The 23,222-nt window shown below is 45.8% G+C and overlaps 1 protein-coding gene across 7 annotated transcripts in view; it reads right to left on the reverse strand.

The window, feature by feature from the left end:
• tdrd3 (tudor domain containing 3) overlaps nucleotides 1-23,222 on the reverse strand; it is a 183,913-nt gene that overhangs the window by 155,559 nt on the left and 5,132 nt on the right. For 6 of the 7 annotated variants that reach the window (XR_005463113.1, XR_005463115.1, XR_005463114.1 and 3 more), the window contains exons 2-3: nucleotides 12,364-12,448; nucleotides 7,926-7,989 (exon numbers count right to left, since the gene is read on the reverse strand). The exons of the other annotated variant lie outside the window; for it this stretch is intronic. The gene's annotated coding sequence lies outside the window, so the exon portion shown is untranslated. The remainder of the gene's footprint in view (nucleotides 1-7,925; nucleotides 7,990-12,363; nucleotides 12,449-23,222) is intronic. 7 annotated transcript variants of the gene reach the window in all.

Consider the following 23,222-nt stretch of genomic DNA (forward strand, 5'->3'; position numbering starts at 1 on the left):
ATCAAGAGGAAATAATTCTCCACATCTCTGTCTTAAATGAGCAATCCCCTATTTTTAAATAGTGACCCCTAGTTCTAGATTCTCTAACAAGTGGAAACATGCTCTCCACATCCACACCGTCAAGACCCTGTATGATCTTAAAAGATTTCAATCAAGTCACTTCTCGATCTTCTAAACCCCCCCCCCCCCCCCCCCCCCCCCCTTTTTTCCCTCCCCCTTCCCCCCCCGGGTTGCTGCTGCTACTGTCCCAATACCCTATCGTTGAGCCAGAAAGTCGAGGAACGGTTTGCCACCGCCAAAAAACCCTTGTACCGATCCTCAGGGCGAATTGACCTTCTCTAGCTTAATAAAACCCGCCACGTCATTGATCAGGTCTCTCGCTTGGGGGCTTCGCATCCTTCCATTGTAGCAAGATCCTTCGCCGGGCTACTAGGGGACGCAAAAGCCAGCACCACCGGCCTCTTTCGCCTCCTGCACTCCCGGCTCCACCCTAACCCCAAAAATCGCGAGTTCCCCATCCTGGCTTGACCCTGGATCCCACCACCCTCGACAACCGTCTCGCCACCCCCTTTCCAGAACTCCTTCCAGTGCCGGGCATGCCCAGAACATTGGGCATAGTTCCCTGGACCCCCCGAACACCTTCTTCACCCCAAAGAACCTACTCATCCTCGTCCCAGTCATGGGGGCCCGGTGCAGCACCTTGAATTGGATGAGGCTAGCCGCGCACACTAGGAGGAAGAATTAATCCTCTCCAGGGCATCAGCCCATGTCCCGTCTTCGATCTGTTCCCCCAGTTCCCCCTCCCACTTAGCTTTCAGCTCCTCTACTGAAGCGCCTCCTCCCGCTCCTGCATAACCTTGTAGATATCAGATATCTTCCACCTCTCCGACCCTGAAAGCACCCTGTCACTCACACCCTTGCGGGAAGTGAAGTGAATCCCTCCACCTGCCGCTAGCAAACGCATTTACCTGCAGATACCTGAACATGTTTTCCCGGGGGAGCCCAAATTTCTCCTCCAACTCCCCCAGGCTTCTGCAAACCTCCCATCAATAAACAGGCCCCTCAGCTGTCTGATGCCCACTCTGTGCCACCCCTGAAATCCCCCATCAATGTTACCGGGACGAACCCATGGTTCCCCCTTAACGGAGCCTCCATCGAGCCCCCCACTTCTCCCCTATGTCGCCTCCACTGCCCCCAAATCTTGAGGGTAGCCGCCACCCACCGGACCTCGTGGTATACCTCGTGGGAGGGAGCGGCCACGGCGCCGTTACCAAGGCCCCAGGCTTGTATCTCCACAGGACTCCCTCTCCACCCGTTTCCATGCTGCCCCCCTCCCCCTCCATCACCCACTTGCTCACCATCGATACATTGCCGCCCAACAATACCCCGAGAGATTGGGTAACGCCAGCCCCCCAGCATCTCGACTCCGCCCAAGAAGACCCTCTTTCACCCTCGGGGTCTCATGCGCCCAAACAAAGCTCATGATGCTGCTAGGCACCCTTCTAAAATAAAGGCCCTAGGGATAAAGATGGGCAAACACTGAAAAAGGAACAAGAACCTCGGGAGAACCGTCATTTTGACGGACTGCACTCTACCCGCCAACGATAGCGGCACCATGTCCCACCTTTTAAATTCCTCCTCCATCTGTTCCACTAGTCTGGTGAAGTTAAGCTTATGGAGAGTCCCCCAACTCCTGGCCACCTGCACCCCCAGGTATCTGAAACTCTTCATTGCCCTCTTAAACGGGAGCCTCCCAATTCCTCCTCCTGATCACCCGGGTGTACTACAAATACCTCGCTCTTGCCTAAATTTAACTTATAACCCGAGAAGCCCCCAAATTCCGCTAACAGCTCCATCACCCCCGACATTCCCCCTTCTGGGTCCGCCACATACAACAGCAGGTCGTCCGCATACAGCGATACCCGATGTTCCTCCCCACCCCGCACCAGACCCTTCCATCTCCCTGACTCCCTCAACGCCATAGCCAAAGGTTCAATCGCCAATGCAAAGAGCAAGGGGGACAGGGGGCACCCCTAGCCTGTCCCACAGTAGAGCCTAAGTACTCCGATCTCCTTCCATTGGTAACTACACTCGCCATCGTAGCCTCGTAGAGCAGCCTCACCCATTTGATAAATCCCTCCCCGAATCCGAAACCGCTCCAGCGCCTCTCACAGGTACCCCCCACTCAACTCTATCAACGCTTTCTCTGCACCCAGCGCCACCACTATCTCCGCCTCCCCCTCCACTGCCGGCATCATAATAACATTTAGCAGTCTCCGCACATTCGTGTTGAGCTGCCGTCCCTTGACAAATCCTGTCTGATCCTCGTGTATCACCCCTGGCACACAGTCCTCTATCCTGGTGGCCAGGATCTTCGCCAGCAACTTAGTGTCAACATTGAGGAGCGAGATAGGCCTGTATGATCCACACTGCAAGGGGTCCTTATCCCGCTTCAGGATCAGAGAGATCAGTGCCCGCGACATCGTCGGGGGCAAAGCCCCCCCCCTCCCATGCCTCATTGAAGGCTCGCACCAACAGGGGGCCCACCAAATCCGCATACTTTTTATAAAAGTCCACCGGGAACCATCCGGCCCCGGCGCCTTACCTGACTGCATTGTCCAATCCCCCTGACTAGCTCCTCCAACTCTATCGGCGCCCCCAGCCCCTCTACCAGCTCCTCTTGAAACCCTTGGGAAACATAGCCTGTTCATGAAGCTCTCCACCCCCCCTCTCTCCCCATCGGAGGTTCCGACCGGTACAGTTCCTCGTAGAAGTCCCTAAAGACCCCATTTACTTCTGTCCCCTTCTGCACTACATTCCACCCTTATCCGTCACTCCACCAATTTCCCTAGCCGCATCTCGCCTACAGAGCTGATGTGCCAACATCCTGCTCGCCTTCTCCCCATACTCATATACCGCGCCCTGCGCCCTCCTCCACTGTGTCTCCGCCTTTCTGGTGGTCAACAAGTCAATTTGGCCTGCAAACTACGCCGTTCCCCAGCAAACCCCTCCTCCGGTGCCTCCGCGTATCTCCTGTCCACATCCAGGAGCTCCCCCACCAGTCTCTCCACTCCTTCCTCTCCCTCCTTTCCCTATGGCCCCGGATGGAGATCAGCTCCCCCCCGGATCACTGCTTTCAGAGCCTCCCAGACCATCCCCACCCGACCTCCCCGTGTCGTTGGTATCAGATACCCCTCAATACTTCCCCGACCCTCCTACACACCTCCTCATCAGCCCAATCCCCCACATCCAGGCGCCAGAGCGGGCGCTGGTCCGCGCCTCCCCATCTCCAGATCAACCCACTGCGGAGCATGGTCTGAAATCGCTATAGCCGAATACTTCGGCATCCTGCATCTTCGGAATCAATCCCTGCTCAGGACAAAAAAAATCTATTCCGGAATAAACCCCATGGACATGAGAGAAAAAGGAATACTCCCGCGCTCTCGGCCTCCCAAGCCTCCAGGGATCCACCCCTCCCATCTAGTCCATAACCCCCTCAGCACGCTGGCCGCCGCCGGTCTCCTACCCGTCCTTCAACTGGACCGGTCCAATGGGGGATACAGCAGTGTGTTAAAGTCTCCCCCCATGATCAGGCCCCCTGCCTCCAGGTCCTGAATGCGGCCCAACAAGCGGGCTCATGAAGCCAGCATCATCCAATTCGGGGCATATACACTAACCGCACCACCTTCTCTCCCTGCAGCCTACCCTTCACCATAATATATCTGCCCTCCTTGTCTGACACCACCTCAGCCGCCTCGAACGCCACCCTCTTCCCCACCAGAATCGCCACCCCCCCGGTTCATCGCGTCCAATCCGGAGTGAAAAACCTGCCCCACCCACCCCTTCCTCAGACGAACCTGGTCCGCTACCTTCAAGTGGGTCTCCTGGAGCATAGCCACGTCCGCCTTCAGCCCCTTCAGATGAGAAAATAACCCTAGTCTCGTTAACCGGCCCATTAAGCGCCCCTCACGTTCCAGGTAATCACCTATCAGATGGCAACCGCCCCCCTCCCCAGGTCGGCTAGCCAGCCTTATCGTACCTGCTCGCCCCAGGCCAGCTCGCGCCCGCCCGACCCGTTCCCCATGGCGATAACGCCTCTCCTCTACCTACAACTACCAACCCCCCCCCCCCCCCCCCCCCCCCCCCCACCCCCCCAACGGCCCACGCCAGCTCCTTCCTGGGTATTCCAGCAGCAACCCGGTATCCAACCCCCCCCCCCCCCCAAGGCTAGGACCCCTCCTAGCCGCGACGCACCCTCCATGGTACTTCCGTGAGTCAGCTGACTTCTGCTGACCCCGGCAGCTCCCGCCAAAACCCATTCCTTCCCGGCATGGGGTCATCCCCCTCTTGCCACACCTCCTTGGCACCGCTTCAGCGCGGGAAAGAAAACCAGTAGAGGCCACGCCCCCACCGCCAGCTCCACCCCCCCTGCCCCACAGCGCGGGAAACCAGAGGAAAGCCCGCGCTTTCACACTGCCACACCCCACCCTTCTGACGCAGCTCCCCAAAATCCAGTTTCACCCCAACCCCTAGCCCCATACAGAAGAGAACATATAAAACACAAACCCCCAACATTCCCCACACCCATACCCAACAGACAGACCCACCCGGAAACAGAGCAAAAAGAAAACCAGCATAAAAAAACACGTGTCAAAATTGAAGAACAGCAACAGTCATAGTGTGTCCCCAGACCCTAGTTCGAGTCCAGCTTCTCCGCCTGTACAAAGGCCCACGCCACCTCCGGGGACTAGAAATAGTGGTGTTGGTCCTTATATGTCACCTGCAGCATTCCAAATCTGACCTGCTTGGCATGCAGCACCGCCTTCATCCGGTTGAACCCGGCCCGTCGCTTTTCCACCTCTGCATTCCAGTCCTGGTAGATTCACACGACCGAATTCTCCCACTTGCTGCTCCTCTCTTTCTTGGCCCAGCACAGCACACACTCCCGGTCGCTGAATCGATGGAACCGCACCAGCACCGCCCGCGGGGTTTCATTTGCCTTAGGCCTCCTGGCCAGCACTCTGTGAGCTCCCTCAAGCTCCAGGGGCAAATGGAAGGACCCCGCTCCCATCCAGCCCCTCCGCCAGGCCCAGGATCCTCAAATTCTTTCGCCTCGTGCAAACGTCCAGCTCCTCCAAGCAGTCTTGCCACTTTTTGTGAAGTGCCTCGTGCAACTCCACTTTCCCCACGAGGACCACGGCCTCCTCCTCCCGCTCAGCTGCCTGCTGCTGCAACTCCCGAATGGACACCTCCTGGGCCGCCTGGGTCCCAAGCAGCTTGTTGGTAGTCGCATTCAGGGAGTCCAGCAACTCAGCCTTCAGCTCCGCAAAACGGCGCAGAAGAGAGGCTTACTGCTCCTGCGCCCACTTCCACCAGTCCTCGGGTGTTCCGCCGGCCGCCATTTTGTCCTTCTTCCCCCCGCTTTTCTTGGGGAGCTGCTGCAGCTTTTTCCTTTGCCCCACTCCGGGTGAGCACCATAAATTATGGGGAATGCTCCTTGAGACACCTTCCCCACCGGGATTCGTCGAGGCAGCGCCGTTTGGGGCCCTCAAATCGGCCCAAAAATCCTTAAGTAGCGGGAGCTGCTGAACGTGCGGCTTAGCTCCGCATAGCCGCAACCGGAAGTTCCCAGTGGAAGCAAGTCTAACCTCTCAACTTTTCATAACACAACCAAACCACTCCTGGTATTTGTCTAGTAAACCTCAGAACGGCTTCTAACGCAATTATATATTTTCTTAAATAAGGATACCAATACTGTACACAGTATTTTAGATGTGGTTTAATCAATACCCTGTACAACTGAAGCATAACCTTTCTATTTTTGTAATTAATTCCCCTCACAACAAAGAACAACATTCTGTTGACTTTCCTAATTATTTACTATACTGTATACAATCCATTGGTGATTTATACATCAGGACACAAGATCTCTCTGAATCTCAGAACTCTTCAATCTCTCGCCATTTAGATAATATGCTTCTTTATTATTCTTTCTGTCAAAATGAGGAATTTCAAATTTCCCACATTCTATTCCATTTGTCATATCTTTGCACACTCACTTAACCCATCTATATTCCTTTGTAATCTCTTTATGTCCTCTTCACAATTTACTCTCCTGCCTACCTTTGTATCATCAGCAAATTTTGCAACAATACCTTTGGGCCCTTCATCCAAGCCATTATAGAAATTGTAAAATGCCGAGGCCCCAGCTGTGGCACACCATGCTAACTAGAAAATGACTTATTTATGCCAACTGTTTACGGTCTGCTATCCGACGAGTCGAATACAGGAGGGAGATAGAGAACCTAGTGGAGTGGTGCAGCGACAACAATCTCTCCCTCAATGCCAGCAAAACTAAAGAACTGGTCATGACTTCAGGAAGCAAAGTCAGCATGAACGGGGCCGAGGTGGAGATGGTTAACAGCTCCAAATTCCTAGGAGTACACATCACCAAAAATTTGTCCTGGTCCAGCCACATCGATACTACCAACCAAGAAAGCACAACAGCATCAAATCTTCCTCAGGAAACTAAGGATATTCTGCCTGTCCACATTAACTCTTACCTACTTTTACAGATGCACCATAGAGAGCATCCTATCTGGCTGCATCATAGCCTGGTATGGCAAGCAAAAGGAGTGGGTAAAGAAATGAAGATGGATCAGGTCGTAATAAGGGAGGGCCAGAGACACAAACAAGTCAGGATCTCACAACTGAATATGGAGAGAGCTGCGCAGGAGAATCCACAGCAGGACAAAGCAGTGCTGGTCTGAGCTCCTTGGCCTCGATGAACAACCCATTAATAAGAAACTGAAATTGGGAGCAAAGCAGTACAAAGATGATTTCTTGAGGTATGGCTTTATTAATTGTGCCAATGAAAATCAGGATGCAAAACCCATGTGTGTTATGTGCATGGATGTGCTGGTAAATTAAAGATTAAAACCCTCAAAATTTCAAAGGGGCATTTGAAGACTAAGCATGGCGAGTTTGAGGACAATCATCTTGATTTATTTCAAAGGATGCAGCGAGAACTTAAATCATCAGCTGAAGCCCTTAGCAGAAATGTAACACTGAGGGCAGCACAGCGGCGCAGTGGTTAGCACTGCTGCCTCACGGCACCGAGGTCCCAGGTTCGATCCCAGCTCTGGGTCACTGTCCGTGTGGAGTTTGCTCATTCGCCCCATGTTTGGATGGGTTTCGCCTCCACAACCCAAATGTGTGCAGGGTAGGTGAACTGGCCACGCTAAATGAATTGGAATAGGAAAAATGAATTGGGTACTCTAATTTATTTTTTAAAAATAGAAATGTAACCTTGAATGACAAAGTAAGGACCATGTAGGCTCACCTGTCGCATTAAAGGTGAGTGAAAAAGTTGGTCACGAAGTTCGGGCAGCGTGGGTCGCAAAGGTCGGTCGGTGTGGATCGGACAGCCGGAATGGCTACTGAAGGGATGGCAGATTAATAAAATTGGGGTCCCGGGGAAAAAACGTTTGAAAAACCCTGCCCCACACAATGACCCTTTATTTTCTGTAATAACCTTTTATGTTGTATCTTATGAAAATCTAACTACAGTACATCCACAGTTCCCCTTTATCCACAGCACATGTGACTCCTTCAAAAAACTCCAATAAATTGGTTAAACATTGTTCTCTTTCCACAAACCATGTCAACTCCTGATTGCCTTGTTCCCCTCCTCCACCCATCCCCACAGTACCCTGCATCTTCAGTAATAACTTCTAACGTTTTCCTATGATAGAAAATACATCTTCAGCGGGGAAGGGCGCCTTCCTATGATAGAAGTGCCATCTTCAGCAAGGGACAGAGCGGGCAGATTTAAAAAAACAATAGGTTGACATTGCAACAAAAGCTCCCTAAACCACACACCATCACATAAATATCTACAGTGGTACTCTATTCTTCAGTCTTACCTGGTCCACTCGTCCACTGTTAATTCATTTGGAAGAAATTTCTTGCCAATGCTCTTAAATCACTCTGAAACCAAAAAAAATGATATAAATTAGAAACTACACACAAACACAGTATCAAAGCAATGCTCAGCATAACATGCTAACATGGTCTGAAGTCAGCATTCGGCAACCACAATTTTAACTATTTAATTTCAAAAATTGGTTTTAATTTCTCCAAGTATTGATACATGTATGTTTAGTATGCTTCACAAGACTCTCGGTTCCCAGTACTGCACCATACTTGATGAGAGTGTAGGCAATAGGGTGCAAGAGTCAATGTCTCCAATTGAGTATTCCTTTATTCCTGTTCATGAAAACATTGTCGGAAATGGAGTGTTCGAAATTGGGCATATTGGCCTCTGCTCAATTCACCAACCAATGATCTCATCAAATGTGCTTCCAAATTGGGGTGGACTATTCTTTGCAAATGAACCTAACTCGAAAGATGAGCCAAATTTCTCTTTACCTTGGAGTGCCTGAATAAGCAAATAGAATTCTGGGTAATATAGATTCAAGTTAGTTAGAAGGCAGGATTAAGAAAATTGGGGACAACCATAATTTCCTTAATTTTAAATGACAGGATTATGAAACAATCGGATCAAATAAGGCAGGAAATTGTTTGCATGAGTGACAGATTCAAATTCCAGGGCAAATAAGTTAAAAGAGGAGTCAAGCCATCAAGCCGTTTCCATCCAAAAGGATGACAGTTGTTAATTCAGTTATCAGGGATGATCACAAAAGCAAATTAAATAAGTGGATTCAGAGACAACTGGCAGAATTTCTAAACAGTTGATGAAAGGTTTAGTGATATGTCAGGGATTGATCTCTGAAGAGGGAGACAGGTTTATTGAACTGAATCACTTTTTCTCCATTCAAATATCCTCATTTGATTCCAAACTCGTCAATAAAGACCAAAACCTGCAATGCAGCAGTGAGCTTTAGGCTCCATACTGAGATGGATATGCTTGTCTTAGAGGAGTGCAGATATTTACTAGGTAGCCTCCTGGGATCAGAGGTTGTCCTCTAAGGGAAAGATTGAGCAGAATTGGCCTATATTCTCTAGAGTCATAGATAGATCATAGAATTTACAGTGCAGAAGGAGGCCATTCGGCCCATCGAGTCTGCACCGACTCTTGGAAAGAGCTCCCTACCCAAGCCCATACCTCCACCCTATCCCCATAACCCAGTAACCCCCACCTAACACTAAGGGCAATTTGGACCGCAAGGGCAATTTAGCATGGCCAGTCCACCTAACCTGCACATCTTTGGAATGTGGGAGGAAACCGGAGCACCCGGAGGAAACCACGGGGAGAACGTGCAGACTCCACACAGACAGTGACCCAAGCCGGGAATCGAACCTGGACCCTGGAGCTGTGAAGCATTTGTGCTAACCACTATGCTACCGTGCTGCCCAGAGAAGAGTTACAGGGGATCTCAATTCTCAAGACACTTGGCAAGGTTGATTCTCAGAGGATGTTTCACCTGGCTGAAGAGTTGAAAACTAAGAAGTATAGTTACAGGATATGGGAACAGCAATTCTGAGTCAATAAGAAAGTTGCTTAGAGGACTACGAACTTACGGGAATTCATTGCTGCATAGAGGTGTGAACCTCGAGTTGTTTACTGCATTAAAAGCACAGATGATTACATTTTCAGACTGTAAGGAAATCAAGGTACATGAAGATTGGGTGGGAAACTGGAGTTGAGCCAATTATATCATTCAATGGCTGTGCAGACTCCAGAGGCCACCTTTCGCCTATTACAGCCCCAATTTCATACATTCATAAACTCCATGGGGCTAACCAGAAGGCACGAGCTGAAATCAAACAACCGTTATATTTTGCATTCCTCCAAGTCTGTTCACAAGCTATTGTGCAAGTCCCTGGAGACAATCCCTCTTCCTTTCCAGGTTCGAATAAATATTTTAAAATACTGTATTGAGTTTAGACATTTCTCTTGGTTTTACATTCACAGGACTAGTTCAGGGTAGACATAACAGAAACTTCCAAAAAAAACCTATTAAAACAATATGGGTTGTCAATGCTATGCCCAAGATGTATTTGTCTGGAGTCGAATTATCACCATGTTCACCATGTACATACCTCAAATTACAAGAGGAGGTTTCATTGTCTCTCAGCCAAGAACCCACAACTGCATTTGTTACAGGTCCTGTGTGTTGCCTCTGTTTTGCTGTCTACAATTCAGTGACTCATGGGGTACCGCAGGGATCTTTGCTAGGGCCAAAACTGTTCACATTATATATTAATGATTTGAACGAGGGTGATAAATGTGTTTTCTCCAAATTTGCAGATGATATAAAGTTGGGAGGAGGAACTGTGAGGAGGATGCAGACATGCTTCAGTAGGATTTGGACAGGCTGTTTGAGTGGGCATATCATAGAATCATAGAATTTACAGTGCAGAAGGAGGCCATTCGGCCCATCGAGTCTGCACCAGCTCTTGGAAAGAGCACCCTACCCAAGGTCAACACCTTCACCCTATCCCCATAACCCAGTAACTCCACCCAACACTAAGGCCAATTTTGGACACTAAGGGCAATTTATCATGGCCAATCCACCTAACCTGCACATCTTTGGACTCTGGGAGGAAACCTGAGCACCCGGAGGAAACCCACGCACACACGGGGAGGATGTGCAGACTCCGCACAGTCAGCAGATGCAGTATAATGTGGGTAAATGTGAAGTTATCCACTTCGGCAGCAAAAATAGGAAGGCAGGTTATTATTTGAATGGTCTAAATTGAGAGAGGTAGATAATCAGCGAGACTTTGCTGTCGGTGTGCATCAGTCACTGTAAGTAAGTGTGCAAGTATGTCAGACTGTAAAGAAGGCAAATGAATAAAGAAGGTGAAATCTGGCCTCCATAGCGAAAGGATTGGGGTTTAGGAATAGGGATGTTTTACTGCAGTTGTAAAGGACGTTGGGGATGTCACAGCTGGAGTATTGTGCGCAATTTTGGTGTCCATATCTAAAGAAGAATGTTTTTGCTATGGAGTGCAGTGAAGCTTTACCAGGCTGATTTCTGCAATGGTAGGACTGTCATATGAGGAGACTCAGTTAGGATTATATACATTAGAGTTTGGCAGAGTGAAAGGGGATCTCAGAAACTTGTAAAATTCTCACAAGATTAGACAGGGTAGGTTCAGAAAGAATGTACCCGATGGTAAGGGAGTCCAGAACGAGGGATTCATATTTTGAGGATAAGGGGTAAACTGGGGGACTGAGGTGAGGAGAAATTTATTCACCGAGAGAGTGGTGAATCTGTGGAATTCAGTACCACAAAAAGTAGTTGAGGCCAAAACATTGCATGATCTCAAGAAGGAATTAGATATAGCTGTTGGGGCTAAAGGGATTGGGGGGGGGGGGGGGGGGGGGGGGGGGGGGGTGGAGAGAGAAAAAAGAGAGGTGGTATCAGGATGTTGAACCTGATGATCAGCCATGATCATAATGAATGGCGCAGCAGGCTCGAGGGGCCCAATGGCCTCCTCCTGCTTCGATTTTCTATGCATACAAAATCAATCACTTGCCCAAGGCAAAGCATCAAATTCAATTAAAAATTTTGGATAAAATGTTACTAAAATCTCACAGGATACGTGGTCAAAGCCTTCAATTCCTGTTGATGCACAGATTTCATGCTGGAAAGTTCTCAGATTGTATCTGTGTTACAGAAAGTTCTCTAAACGTTTGAAGGAGTACTTTGGCGAAGCCCAAGTCTTTGGGAGAGACTGAGGCCTTGAATTAAAAATAAACTGGCAAAAATACAATACAATTAATAAATAAATACAATAAATTTATTCGAGTTTGTATGAAATACAGACTGAACTGTCATTTGAATCAGTTCTAAAAACTTCAATTATTAAGAAGAAAATGGATGGAAAATCTTGAGCCAGTTGCCAGACCATACAATCAAAGTTGCATGATCTCACTACAAAATTACAGCAATTGTGTCATGTAACATACTTTAAATTTTGAAAACAGCCATCAATCAACAGATGCTGCAGATGTACCTAAATTTAATACACCATACATATCTAGTCAGAGAAGACAGAAAGCTCTGATAGTCAACTGGTTAAGAATAAATGTACATGTTTAATTGTGTACTTCAAAGCAGCTCATATCATACTGGCAAATTTACTTTCTTAAAAAAAACCTACAATTAAGACTTGCCGTAGTCAAGTATTCTTCAAAGAAGAAATATACTCATCATAAAACTATGAGACATAAAACAAATTATACTCAAGATAGTAAGCAAAAGCAGATGTTAATTTTATATACGGCATCACTTACAAGAACAGTTGAAACAAATTGACAAAAAAAATTGTTTGCATAATATAATGATTGAAACAGATAAAAAGCAAGAAATGAGGCTGCAAGTCACTTACATTCAGTGCAATACGTATGATATCCTTTATGTCAACTTTAACTGAAGGAGTAGTGCAAGCTTCAATTCCTTCTGGAGAAAGATACCTAATATAAAGAAAGAATTGACATTCATCACATAGCATATTTCATAGCTTCCAGCCATCCCAAAGGTTTATCAAAATATATGCATTGCAGCCACTTTTTCTGAAAGGCAACGCAGTAGCCAATTTGCAGTTTCCCCATACACAGCAAAGTAACAAATGAGCAGTTAGCTTGGTGAAACTGATGAAGGAGTCAATTTTGGGAAGATACCAGAAGAACTCTCAGTTGAAGAAGTACAGTATCACTGCATCTCGTTTACCCATCTGAAAAGGCTGACTGTTCAAAACATCAGTAATAAGATAACACTGATAATGGAGCATTCCTTCAGAGGAACAAGTCAGAATTTGTTTTCTTCCAATCTATACACATTTTTACATTTATTTACGTGATCACATGACAAGCACAAACCCCTAACCCAATCGGCAATAGGAAGCTGAATGCAAAGGTCAATGGATATCTTTCGGGCTGGAGGAAGGTTTGCAGTGATGTTCCCCAAGGGTACCTGGGCCCTTGCTTTTCCTGATATATATTAATGATTTAGATATTGGGAGTGCAGGAGACAATTTCAAAGTTTACGGATGACATAAAACTTGGAAACTGTGAAGAGGACATTGTAGAACCTCAAAAGGACAAAGAAATTGGTAGAGTGAGTAGATAGATGGCAGATGAAATTCAAAGTAATGAAGTGTGAGGTGATGCATTTTGGTTTGTAGAACATGGAGAGACGATTTAAAATAAGGGGTAAAATTCTTCAAGGGGTGCAGGAGCAGAGGGACCTGGGTGCATATGTGCATAGATTATTGAAGGTGGCAGGACAGGTGGAGAAAACAGTTAATTAAGCATGTAATATTCTGGGCTTCATTAATAGGGGCATAGAGTACAAGAGCAAGGAGATTATGTTAAACTTATACAAGATACTAGTTAAACCTCAGTTGGAATATTGTGCACAGTTCTGGGCGCTACACTATAGGAAGGATGTGAACATATTGAGGAGAATACAGAAGAGGTTTACAGGAATGGTTCCAAGAAAACTTCAGTTATGAGGATAGATTGTAGATGTTGGGACTGTTCCCCTTGGAGATCTATCATGAGGGGGCTAGAAAGAGTAGATAGAGAGAAACGTTTTCTAAAAGGATTGAGAAGGAGAGGGCACAAGTTTAAAGTGATTTGCACCATAAGTAAATGTGATATGAGAATAAATGTTTTCACACAAGTGGTTCAGGTCTGGAATGCACTGCCTGCAAGTGTGGTGAACGTAGGTTCAATCAAGGCATTTAAGAGGGCAATGAGTCATTATTTGACTAGAAACAACGTGCAGGAGTATAAAAAAAGGCAGGGGAATGGCACTAAGTCATGTTGCACATTTGAAGAGTTGGTGCAGACAGGATGGGCCAACTGGCTTCCTTCTGTGCCATAACGGTTCTGTGATTAAACAAATATCTGTGCCTATTTATAGGGACTCTAGTGAATGCCCAGCTAATGCCTGACAGCTGCCTATCAAACAATAAATATACAATTAACAGGATTCCCTTCTCTCTCTCTGAAGATTAACGACTAATATGCACAAAATTTTTAATTTAAAAACCCTCTATATTCTGCACAAAGCATTATATTACAAGACTCCGTTCCTCTCAAGCCCCTAACAATTTTTTTAATATATCCATTTCTTTTGTGAATCAGGCAACTGATGACCTGCATTCATCCAATTTCAGAGATTTCCTTTATACAGAGCTGTTCTGTCAAGACAACAAGCTCATTCCATAATCTTTTTAGTCACACCTTTTATAGTATACGCACTGAATGTAATGTCGATAATGTACATTATTCCACAACGAATGATGAAGTTCAGTATACCCCTTACACGCAATCTCAATTTGAATATTTAACAAATAGAATCCAATATTCATTGCCTCCAACAAACCCAATATCCTCTGCCTCCAAAGTAGTCAGCATTTCTGCAAAGTATCTTCAATAAGCCTGGATATTTTAGCTTTCCACATTAATGACATTTTTAATTTTCACCCACAAGAAATATCATGAATCTAACTGAACTGGAGCACCCATCAAGAGGAGTAGCACGTGAAGCATTACTACAAATTACCCTTTTCAAGTTTTTCAAATCATAGAACATAGAACAGTACAGCACAGAACAGGCCCTTCAGCCCTCGATGTTGTGCCGAGCAATGATCACCCTATTCAAACCCACGTATCCACCCTATACCCGTAACCCACCAACCCCCCCTTAACCTTACTTTTTTTTAGGACACTACGGGCAATTTAGCATGGCCAATCCACCTAACCCGCACATCTTTGGACTGTGGGAGGAAACCGGAGCACCCGGAGGAAACCCACACACACACGGGGAGGACGTGCAGACTCCACACAGACAGTGACCCAGCCGGGAATCGAACCTGGGACCCTGGAGCTGTGAAGCATGTATGCTAACCACCATGCTACCGTGCTGCCCAAGGTTGAACAGTAAAGTACTCAGATCTCCAGATTTAATGTTTTATTTGCCCTTAAAATATTCTCTACTTAAGATGGATCATATAACTTAATCCCAATACATCAAAAACAGCACCTGCTCTAGTTGAGTGCCCAAATAGTTCAACTTCCATTCAAACTTCCCTCCCAATGACTTTGTTGCTTCCTTCAATCTAACACCATCTTTCTACAGCAGTTCATGAATGCAGCTCATCATCAGCTTCTCAAGGGTAATTAGGGATAGGCAATAAATGTTGGTCTTGCCAGCCATGCCCACATTCCATGAATGAATATCAGAAAATCTCTCAAACATCAAACCTGGAAGCTAAAAAGCACTGATTAAACTTCACTTACAATTTTAATAAATGATTGATCAGGTGAAGGAAGAACCTATGTTATTGTAAATGTGATCAAATTTTGATCATAATGGATAAATTTAACATGTCACAAACATAAAATTATCCTTCAAGGCCAGTGAGGACATTTGGTAGGAATGATCAACTTAGTATGGCAATTGGAGCCTCTCAAAATCTATCCTGTCAAGCCCCCTCAGAAATTTATATTTTACTAAGATGACTTCTCATTCGTCTGCACTCCATTAAGTACAGGCACAACTTGCACAACCTTTCCTCCCAAGATAAACCCCTCATCCCAGAAATCAAACCGTGAACCTATGAACTGCCTCCAATGCAAGTATATCCGCCCTTAAATAAAGGAGACCAAAACTGGACACACTAGTCTAGGTGCAGTCTCAACAATGTGCTGTACAGTTGCAGCGAGGCCTCCCTACTTTTATATTCCATCCTGACTTGGTGGTTGGGGCATGGGGCGAAGTGGGTGGGTGCTCCAGCTAGCAGGAAGTCATTTTAGGTACTTGGGGATGCAGATAGCAAGGGTCTAGGGGAAACTCCGGAGGTTGAACTACATGAGTCTGGTGGGGAAGATAAAGCACATCTGCAAAGATGGGACGGTATCCCCCTATCCCTGCTGGGCTGAGTGCAATCAGTTATGATGAATATCTTGCCAAGATTTTTATTTCAGTGCCTCCCAGTATTCCGGCCTAAGGCGTTCTTCAGACAGAACAACCGGCTTGTGACTGGGGTAATTTGGCAAGGGCCCGAGGATCAGGAGGACGATGCTCCAGATGGAAAGACAAGGGTGCTTGTACTTACCAAACTTTCAATATTACTACTGGATGGCCAATGCTGAAAACGTGCTAGAGTGGTGCACAAATTCGAAGGAGCTGTGGGTCCGGATGGAAGCAGATTCTGTGAGGGGTGGTAAGCCCGGGGAGTGTTGTAATGCCTCCGCTCCCAGTGGTGTGGATGCAAAATTCAACTACCCTGGTGGTAGTAGCCACGTTAAAAATTTGGGAGCAATTCCATCAACATTTCAATTTGAAGACTGCCGTGAAGCTAGCTCCCATCTGTGCAAATCAGTTATTCAAGTCCGCTCGGCCAGATGTGAAGTTTAGGCAGTGGAAGGAAAAGGGCTTGGAGAAGGTGGGAAATATATTTTTTAAGAGGGTCTGTTCGCCAGCCTGGGGGAACAGAAGGAGAAATTTGGGCTTAGTTATTGATGGGTACAGGCACCTCCAGGTGCATTTTCCAGCCTTTCCGGTGAAGCAACCTTCTTCGTTGCTCGACTGGATTTTATCCTGCTCAGGGTCAAAGGTGGCCCCAATTTCGGGCAGCTACCAGCAGGTGTCATGGAGGAAACTTGCTCGATTGAGGGTGTGAAGGTTAAGTGGGCAAAGGAGCTGGGGCCGGTCTTAGAGGAGGAGGTTTGGAGCGAGGCACTGAGGAGGGTGAACACGACCTCATCTTGTGTGAGGCTAAGTCTCATCCAGCTAAAGGTAGTGTTTCGAGTACACTTCACGAAGGCTAGAATGAGTCTATTTTCGATGGGGTGGGGAATAAATGGGATCGGTGTTCGAGGGGCTGGCGCAACATGGGCACATGTTCTGGTCGTTCTCAAAGCTAGTTGGCTTCTGGAGGTCCTTTATGTCGCAAATCTGGGCATTGGGCCTTGCACACTGGTGACGATTATCAGGGTTTCGGATATGCCGGAGCTCCGGACGGGGACAGAAGTCATGGCCTTTGCCTCGTTTGTGACAAGGAGGCAGATCCTCTGGGCTGGAGGTTGACTCCACCACTAAGTGCCTCTGCATGGCTGGGTGACTTTGATTTGAGATTTTGCCCCTTCAGAAGGTCAAGTTTACCATGAGGGGCCCGGTGGAAGGGTGGTACTGTAGATTGCGACCGTTTATAAATATTGTAAAGAGTTGGTCAGTTAGCTGTTAGGGAGTTTGGGGGGGGTGGGGGAAGGAATAGGGTGGGGAGGGTGTTAGTGGTGAGGTTATAGTGTTGTAAGGGAAAAAGGGGGGGTTCTTATTGTTTGGTTGTTATTTGTGTTATTGTATGCTTTGTATTAAAAATGGTTAAAAATTATAATAAAAACATTTCAAAAAGAAATTCTGTCATCCTTGCAAAGGCTAAAATTTGATTTGCCTTCTTTTTTTCATATAAATTTACAGTGCCCAATTCAATTTTCCAATTAAAGAGGAATTTGGTGTAGTCAATCCACCTACCCTGCACATCTTTTTGGGTTGTGGGGGCAAAACCCACGCAAACACGGGGAGAATGGGTTGGTTTCGCTCAGTGGGCTAAACGGCTGGTTTGTAATGCAGAACAAGGCCAGCAGCGCGGGTTCAATTCCCGTACCAGCTTACCCAAACAGGGCCAGAATGTGGCGACTAGGAGTTTTTCACTGTAACTTTTTACTTGTGACAAGAAAAGATTATTATTATTAACTCCACGCGGACAGTGACCCAGAGCCGGGATCGAACCTGGGCGCCGTGAGGCAGCAATGCTAACCACTGCGCCACCGTGCTGCCCTTTATTTGCCTTCTTAATTATTTGCTGTACCTGCATTCCAAAAGTATGTGATTCATAAATGAGGACGCCCAGGTCCCTCTGTACCACAGCATTCTGCAGTCTCTCTCCATTTAAATAATATTCTGCTTCTTTATTGTTCCCAAAGTAGACAGCCTCACATTTTCCCACATTGTACTCACCTGACAATTTTTGCCTACTCACTTCATCTATATATATCCCTTTATACTCTGTCCTCCTCATAACTTGCTTTCCTACTACCTTCACCCCATTGGCAGCTCCGGTGACTCTAACACCCAGAAAATGGCCACCAATGGACAAGGGTCCAAATCAATGTTAAGAATTACTGACATGGTGCCAAAGGAGGAGACTCAAAAGCTTACCAGTTTGGGACATGACCAGAACATATGGGTGCGGTTGGCCGGCTCCTGGGAACATCGCTCACACATGTCTCCTACCCCCAGAAAGAAACCACATGTCCTAGACTTGGTCAGGTGAGCTCTATGTACCTGGATTAAGATGGATCAAGCTGAGCCGTGCATAGGATGACATGGAGTTCACCCTGTGGAGGGCCTCACTCCACATTTCCTCATCCAAAATGGGTCTCAGTTCCCCCTCCCACTTCGCTTTCACCTCATCAATTGGGCCGACTCCACTGATAGGATTTGCTCATACTTAGATGAAATACTCCCTTGACCAGACGCTGCTAGAGAAAGAATACTCCCCAGTCGGGGTGACTGCGGTGTCATGGGAAATGACAGAAAGGCCTTTTGCACAAATTTACATATCTGAACAAATTTGTCCCAGCAAGTCCAAACTTTACCAGCAGTTCCTCCGGGCAAGCAAACCGTCCCTCCACAAATAAATCCCCAAATCTCTCAAGCCACTTCCCTTCCCACGACCTAAACATGGCATCTAATTTCAGCGGCTCAAACATGTGGGTATCGCTGACAGGGGCCAGCAACAACATGGATTCAATGCTGCCTAAATTGCTTCCACATTCTCAGTGCAAACACCACCAGGCTCAAAGAATATACTGCCGAAGAAAATGGCAGCGAGGCCCTTATCAATGCACCCAAGCTGGGTCGCTGACACCCCCAGCACCTTATTAATATTGTCTGCCCAATAATAGAAGAGCAAATTAGGTAACGTTAGACCCACCAAATGTTTGTTCCTCTGCCCTACGGATCCTGGAAGAACCTGACCAATTTATTAACTTTAACAAAAAAAGATTGACAGAGAAAAGTGGGGAGACATTGAAAAAGAAACATAGACCTCGGGAGGATATTCATTTTAGTAGCCTGGAATCTGCCCACTAAGGAAAGTTATCTCACTTTTGCAAATCAACTTAACCTTGCTCACCAAATTAGTGTATTTCAGTTTATGGAGCATGACCCAATCATAGGCCACCCAGGTAACAGATGCTAGACCTTGCAAGGCAAAAAGATAGCACCGCCAGATTGGATCCGGTCTCCAGGGAATTGACCGGAAAGTATTCGCTCATCTCCAGATTCAATTTGCACCCCAAAAAGGAAACCAAACTCCTCAGTAGCTTAATTATTTCATCTATAATGGAGACTGGGGATGCGTAATATAAAGCAGGTCATCAACATACAATGTTGCCTTCCACCCTTCGTCGTCTTAGCCCCTTCCACTTAGCGGAAGATCTCAGGGCAATAGCCACATGTCCACCTCGAATGGGGTCAACTGACCCGCAAACCTCTTACTAAACTCAATAGGAAACACATCGGGGCCGGGAGCTTTACCTGTTTGCATCAACCCAATACTCTTTAGTATCTCCTCAGGGATGTGGGTGGGGTTCTGTAGTAAACTTTTATGCAGCACCTTATTCAATGCAAACACACCACATCTACTGACTCACATTTATCCACCCTGCATGTTATATCCTCAAAGAACTCCATTAAATTGTCAAATAAGATTTTCCTTTTTTCCCCTTGGATGATGGCAAATGCTGACAGTTTTGTCAGCATTACCCACACATGCTTAACCTCCACGCTCAAGTCAAGCTTCTTATTCAAAGGTGAGGTGGCTACCACTGACCTAAATTTGCACGAGAGAGAAAAACTGAGCTTAATGTAGTTTGGAATACAGCGGTCAATTCAAAAGAAATTTCAACTATCTGAAAATATACTTGCACATTTAAAAACAAGTCAGCTGTCCATTTGACTTGTGACTGTTAAATAATAATAATAACAATAATCTTTATGAGTGTCACAAGTAGGCTTACATTAATGCTGCAATGAAGTTACTGCAAAAATCCCCTAGTCGCCACACTCCGGCGCCTGTTCGGGTACACAGAGGGAGGATTCGGAACATCCAATTCACCAAACAAGCACGTGTTTCGGGACATGTGGAAGGAAACCAGAGCACCCGGAGGAAACTCATGGGGAGAATGTACAGCCTCCGCACAGACAGTGACCCAAGTCTGGAATCTAACCCAGGTGCCTGGCGCTGTGAACCAACAGTGCTAACCACAGTGCTACATATTTCCTGCCAAACATTGTTCAGGAAGGAATACCATATTATTAGTGCAATGCTCAAAACTGACCAGAATTAGCCGAATTTCTGCAAATAATTTATCCTTGGTAGATCATCCATAAAAATATACAGTAACATGGTGGGGAAAAACCGGATTCACATGATCAGATAAAACATATATGCTGATATTCTTCCTGTAGCTGCACTTATTTTAAATAGAAAAAAATTGCCTTCAAGCTGAAAGCAATAAGCAAAGCAGAATTGGTGCATCCCAAAAGCACAACACTACTGAATCTTTTAAAAAGGCTTTTGTCCATTGAAACTAGATTTTTTTAAACAACAGTAAATCAAATACCAAAATTTAACTAAGAAGGTGAAAACATTGACAAGTAATTACATGCAGCGGGCATCACTAACAGAAGACAGAAAGCAAACTGGTCAAAACCATTCATTGATGCTCCAGTGCAAACACTTCACTCAAAAGTTTGGAAGTAGTCAGGAGGAAAGCTGTAATCTTACGCATCCTGGACCCACTGGAGGAACTAAACAAAACTTTGTTCTTTAAAACATGTAATGTGAACTTCAACTTCCATTGAACAAGCAGACAGATTTGTTCCAAATAATAGACTGCATCTCCAACATTTCAACAGTCCCTCAATTTTCTTCCAACAACAAGATTTAGGAGGCAAGTTATACTAACTAACTGAACCAAGATGATACACAAAAAACAATGCAACAACACAGTCCTCAACCACTGCCATTAGTTAACCAATTCTTACCTGGGACGCTAGTCATCAAATACTCTTCCCAATAAGAGTTGCAACCTTGAAGCACAATGAACTTCTGCCATCTCAGACTCCAAGGATTATATCTGATCAACATTTTTCCTCCCCTATGCACTCTAGTTGGTGATTCCCAATTTTCTTTGGTGGTATTCAATTTAAGTCTTTCATCCCTATGATTGACTTGGTGATTTTTTTTCCCAGCTGAAATGCATCACTGCACATTTGGCTGCATCTGTTATATGTCTGCCTGCCATTTCACTAATCTAGATACAGTGATAAATATTGTTCTGTGTACAGTCCAGGCAGATCACTCCATACCTGAAAACATAGACCATACGATAAATGCACAATGTAAATACATAAACATCGGGTGAAACATATGGAGTATAGTGAAAGAACTGTAGAGAAGATGCGTAGAAAGATCAGTTCAGTCCACGAGGGCCATTCAGGAGTCTGGTAATAGTGGGGAAGAAGCTGTTTTTGAATCTATTAGTGCATCTTCGCAAACTTTTGTATCTTCTGCCCGATGGAAGAGGTTGGGACAGAGTAAACTGGGTGGGAGGGGTCTTTGATTATGCTGCCCACTTTCCCAAGGCAGCGGGAGGTGTAGACAGAGTCAATAGATTGGAGACAGTTTTGCATAATGGACTGAGCTGTGATCACGTTGCTCTGTTTCTTACGGTCTTGGGCCAAGAAGTTGCCATACCAAGCTGTGATGCAACCAGACAGGATGCTTTTTATGGTGTATCTATAAAAACTGGTAAGAGTCATTATGGACATGTCAAATTTCCTTAATTTCCTGAGGAAGTATAGGCACTGTTGTGCTTTCTTGGTCATAACGTGACACGAGTCACCACGACAGGTGATGTTTACATCTAGGAATTTGAAGCTGTCAACCATCTCCGCCTTGGCACCATTGATACAGACAGAGCGTGTATGAACGACACTTTGTTTCCTGAAGTCAATGACCAACTCCTTAGTTTTGCTGACATTGGCAACATCTAAGCATCGTATCATTTGAATTTAACTGCCCAAGTCATAAATGAACAATGTTCATAATACTGAACCCTGGAAGACACCATTGTTACTTTCATTGAGCCTGAGAAGGAATCGTCACAACTTTCTTTTTTTCTCGTATTTTAAATCGAGTTTTAGCACTTTACATCAAAATTTACAAACCAGGATAAAAAAAACATGCATCACAGATTGTCACAGCGTTTTTCATAACACACACCAAAAGAATGTGCAATTTTACGTGGTGCATTAACGAAGGATATTCCAAACTATTTTTTAAAATAAATTTAGTGTACCCAATTCATTTTTCCCCATTAAGGGGCAATTTAGCGTGGCCAATCAACCTACCTTGCACATCTTTTGGGTTGTGGGGGTGAAACCCACGTAAACACTGGGAGAATGTGCAAACTCCACATGGGCAGTGACCCAGAACCAGGATTGAACCTGAGGCCTCGGCGCCGTGAGACAGCAATGCTAACCACTGCGCCACCATGCTGCCCCATTTTGTAACTATTTACGTAGTGTTGAAGTGTAGTCACTGTTGTGATGTAGGAGACACAGTAGGTAATTTGCATCCAGCATGATTCCAAAAATAGCAATGAGTTAATAAGAGTCATAGATGTTTGCAGCACGGAAACAGGCCCTTCAACCCAGCTAGTCCATGCTGCCCAGTTTCTATCACTAAGCTAGTCCCACTTACCCGCATTTATAGTCATAGATAGCCTGTTCTGGTGATATTGGTCGAGGAACAATATTAGCAAAGACAAAGCAGAGAAAGTTTTTAATGAATCTTCAAATAGTGCCATAGGAACTTTTACATGCATCTAACAAGGCAGGCATCAGGTAAACATCTCATCAGAAAAATGCCACTTCTGACAAAGCAGTTTGCCCTCAGTAATGCACTGAATTGTCAGTAATTCAGGCTCAAGACACTTATTACCAAATTAATTTTGTTTATTACATTGTTCTTTTGGATTCCTTTTAGCTTTGCGTAACAAGCCCACGATTTTATCAATTTTCCAAGAAAAATACAAGTTATTAGACTGAATGTACATTCCTTTACACTCAACTTCTTAAAATCCTTTGCATGAATGGGGTTAA

Source organism: Scyliorhinus canicula, chromosome 14 (assembly GCF_902713615.1).
Source record: "Scyliorhinus canicula chromosome 14, sScyCan1.1, whole genome shotgun sequence".
Lineage (NCBI taxonomy): Eukaryota > Metazoa > Chordata > Chondrichthyes > Carcharhiniformes > Scyliorhinidae > Scyliorhinus > Scyliorhinus canicula.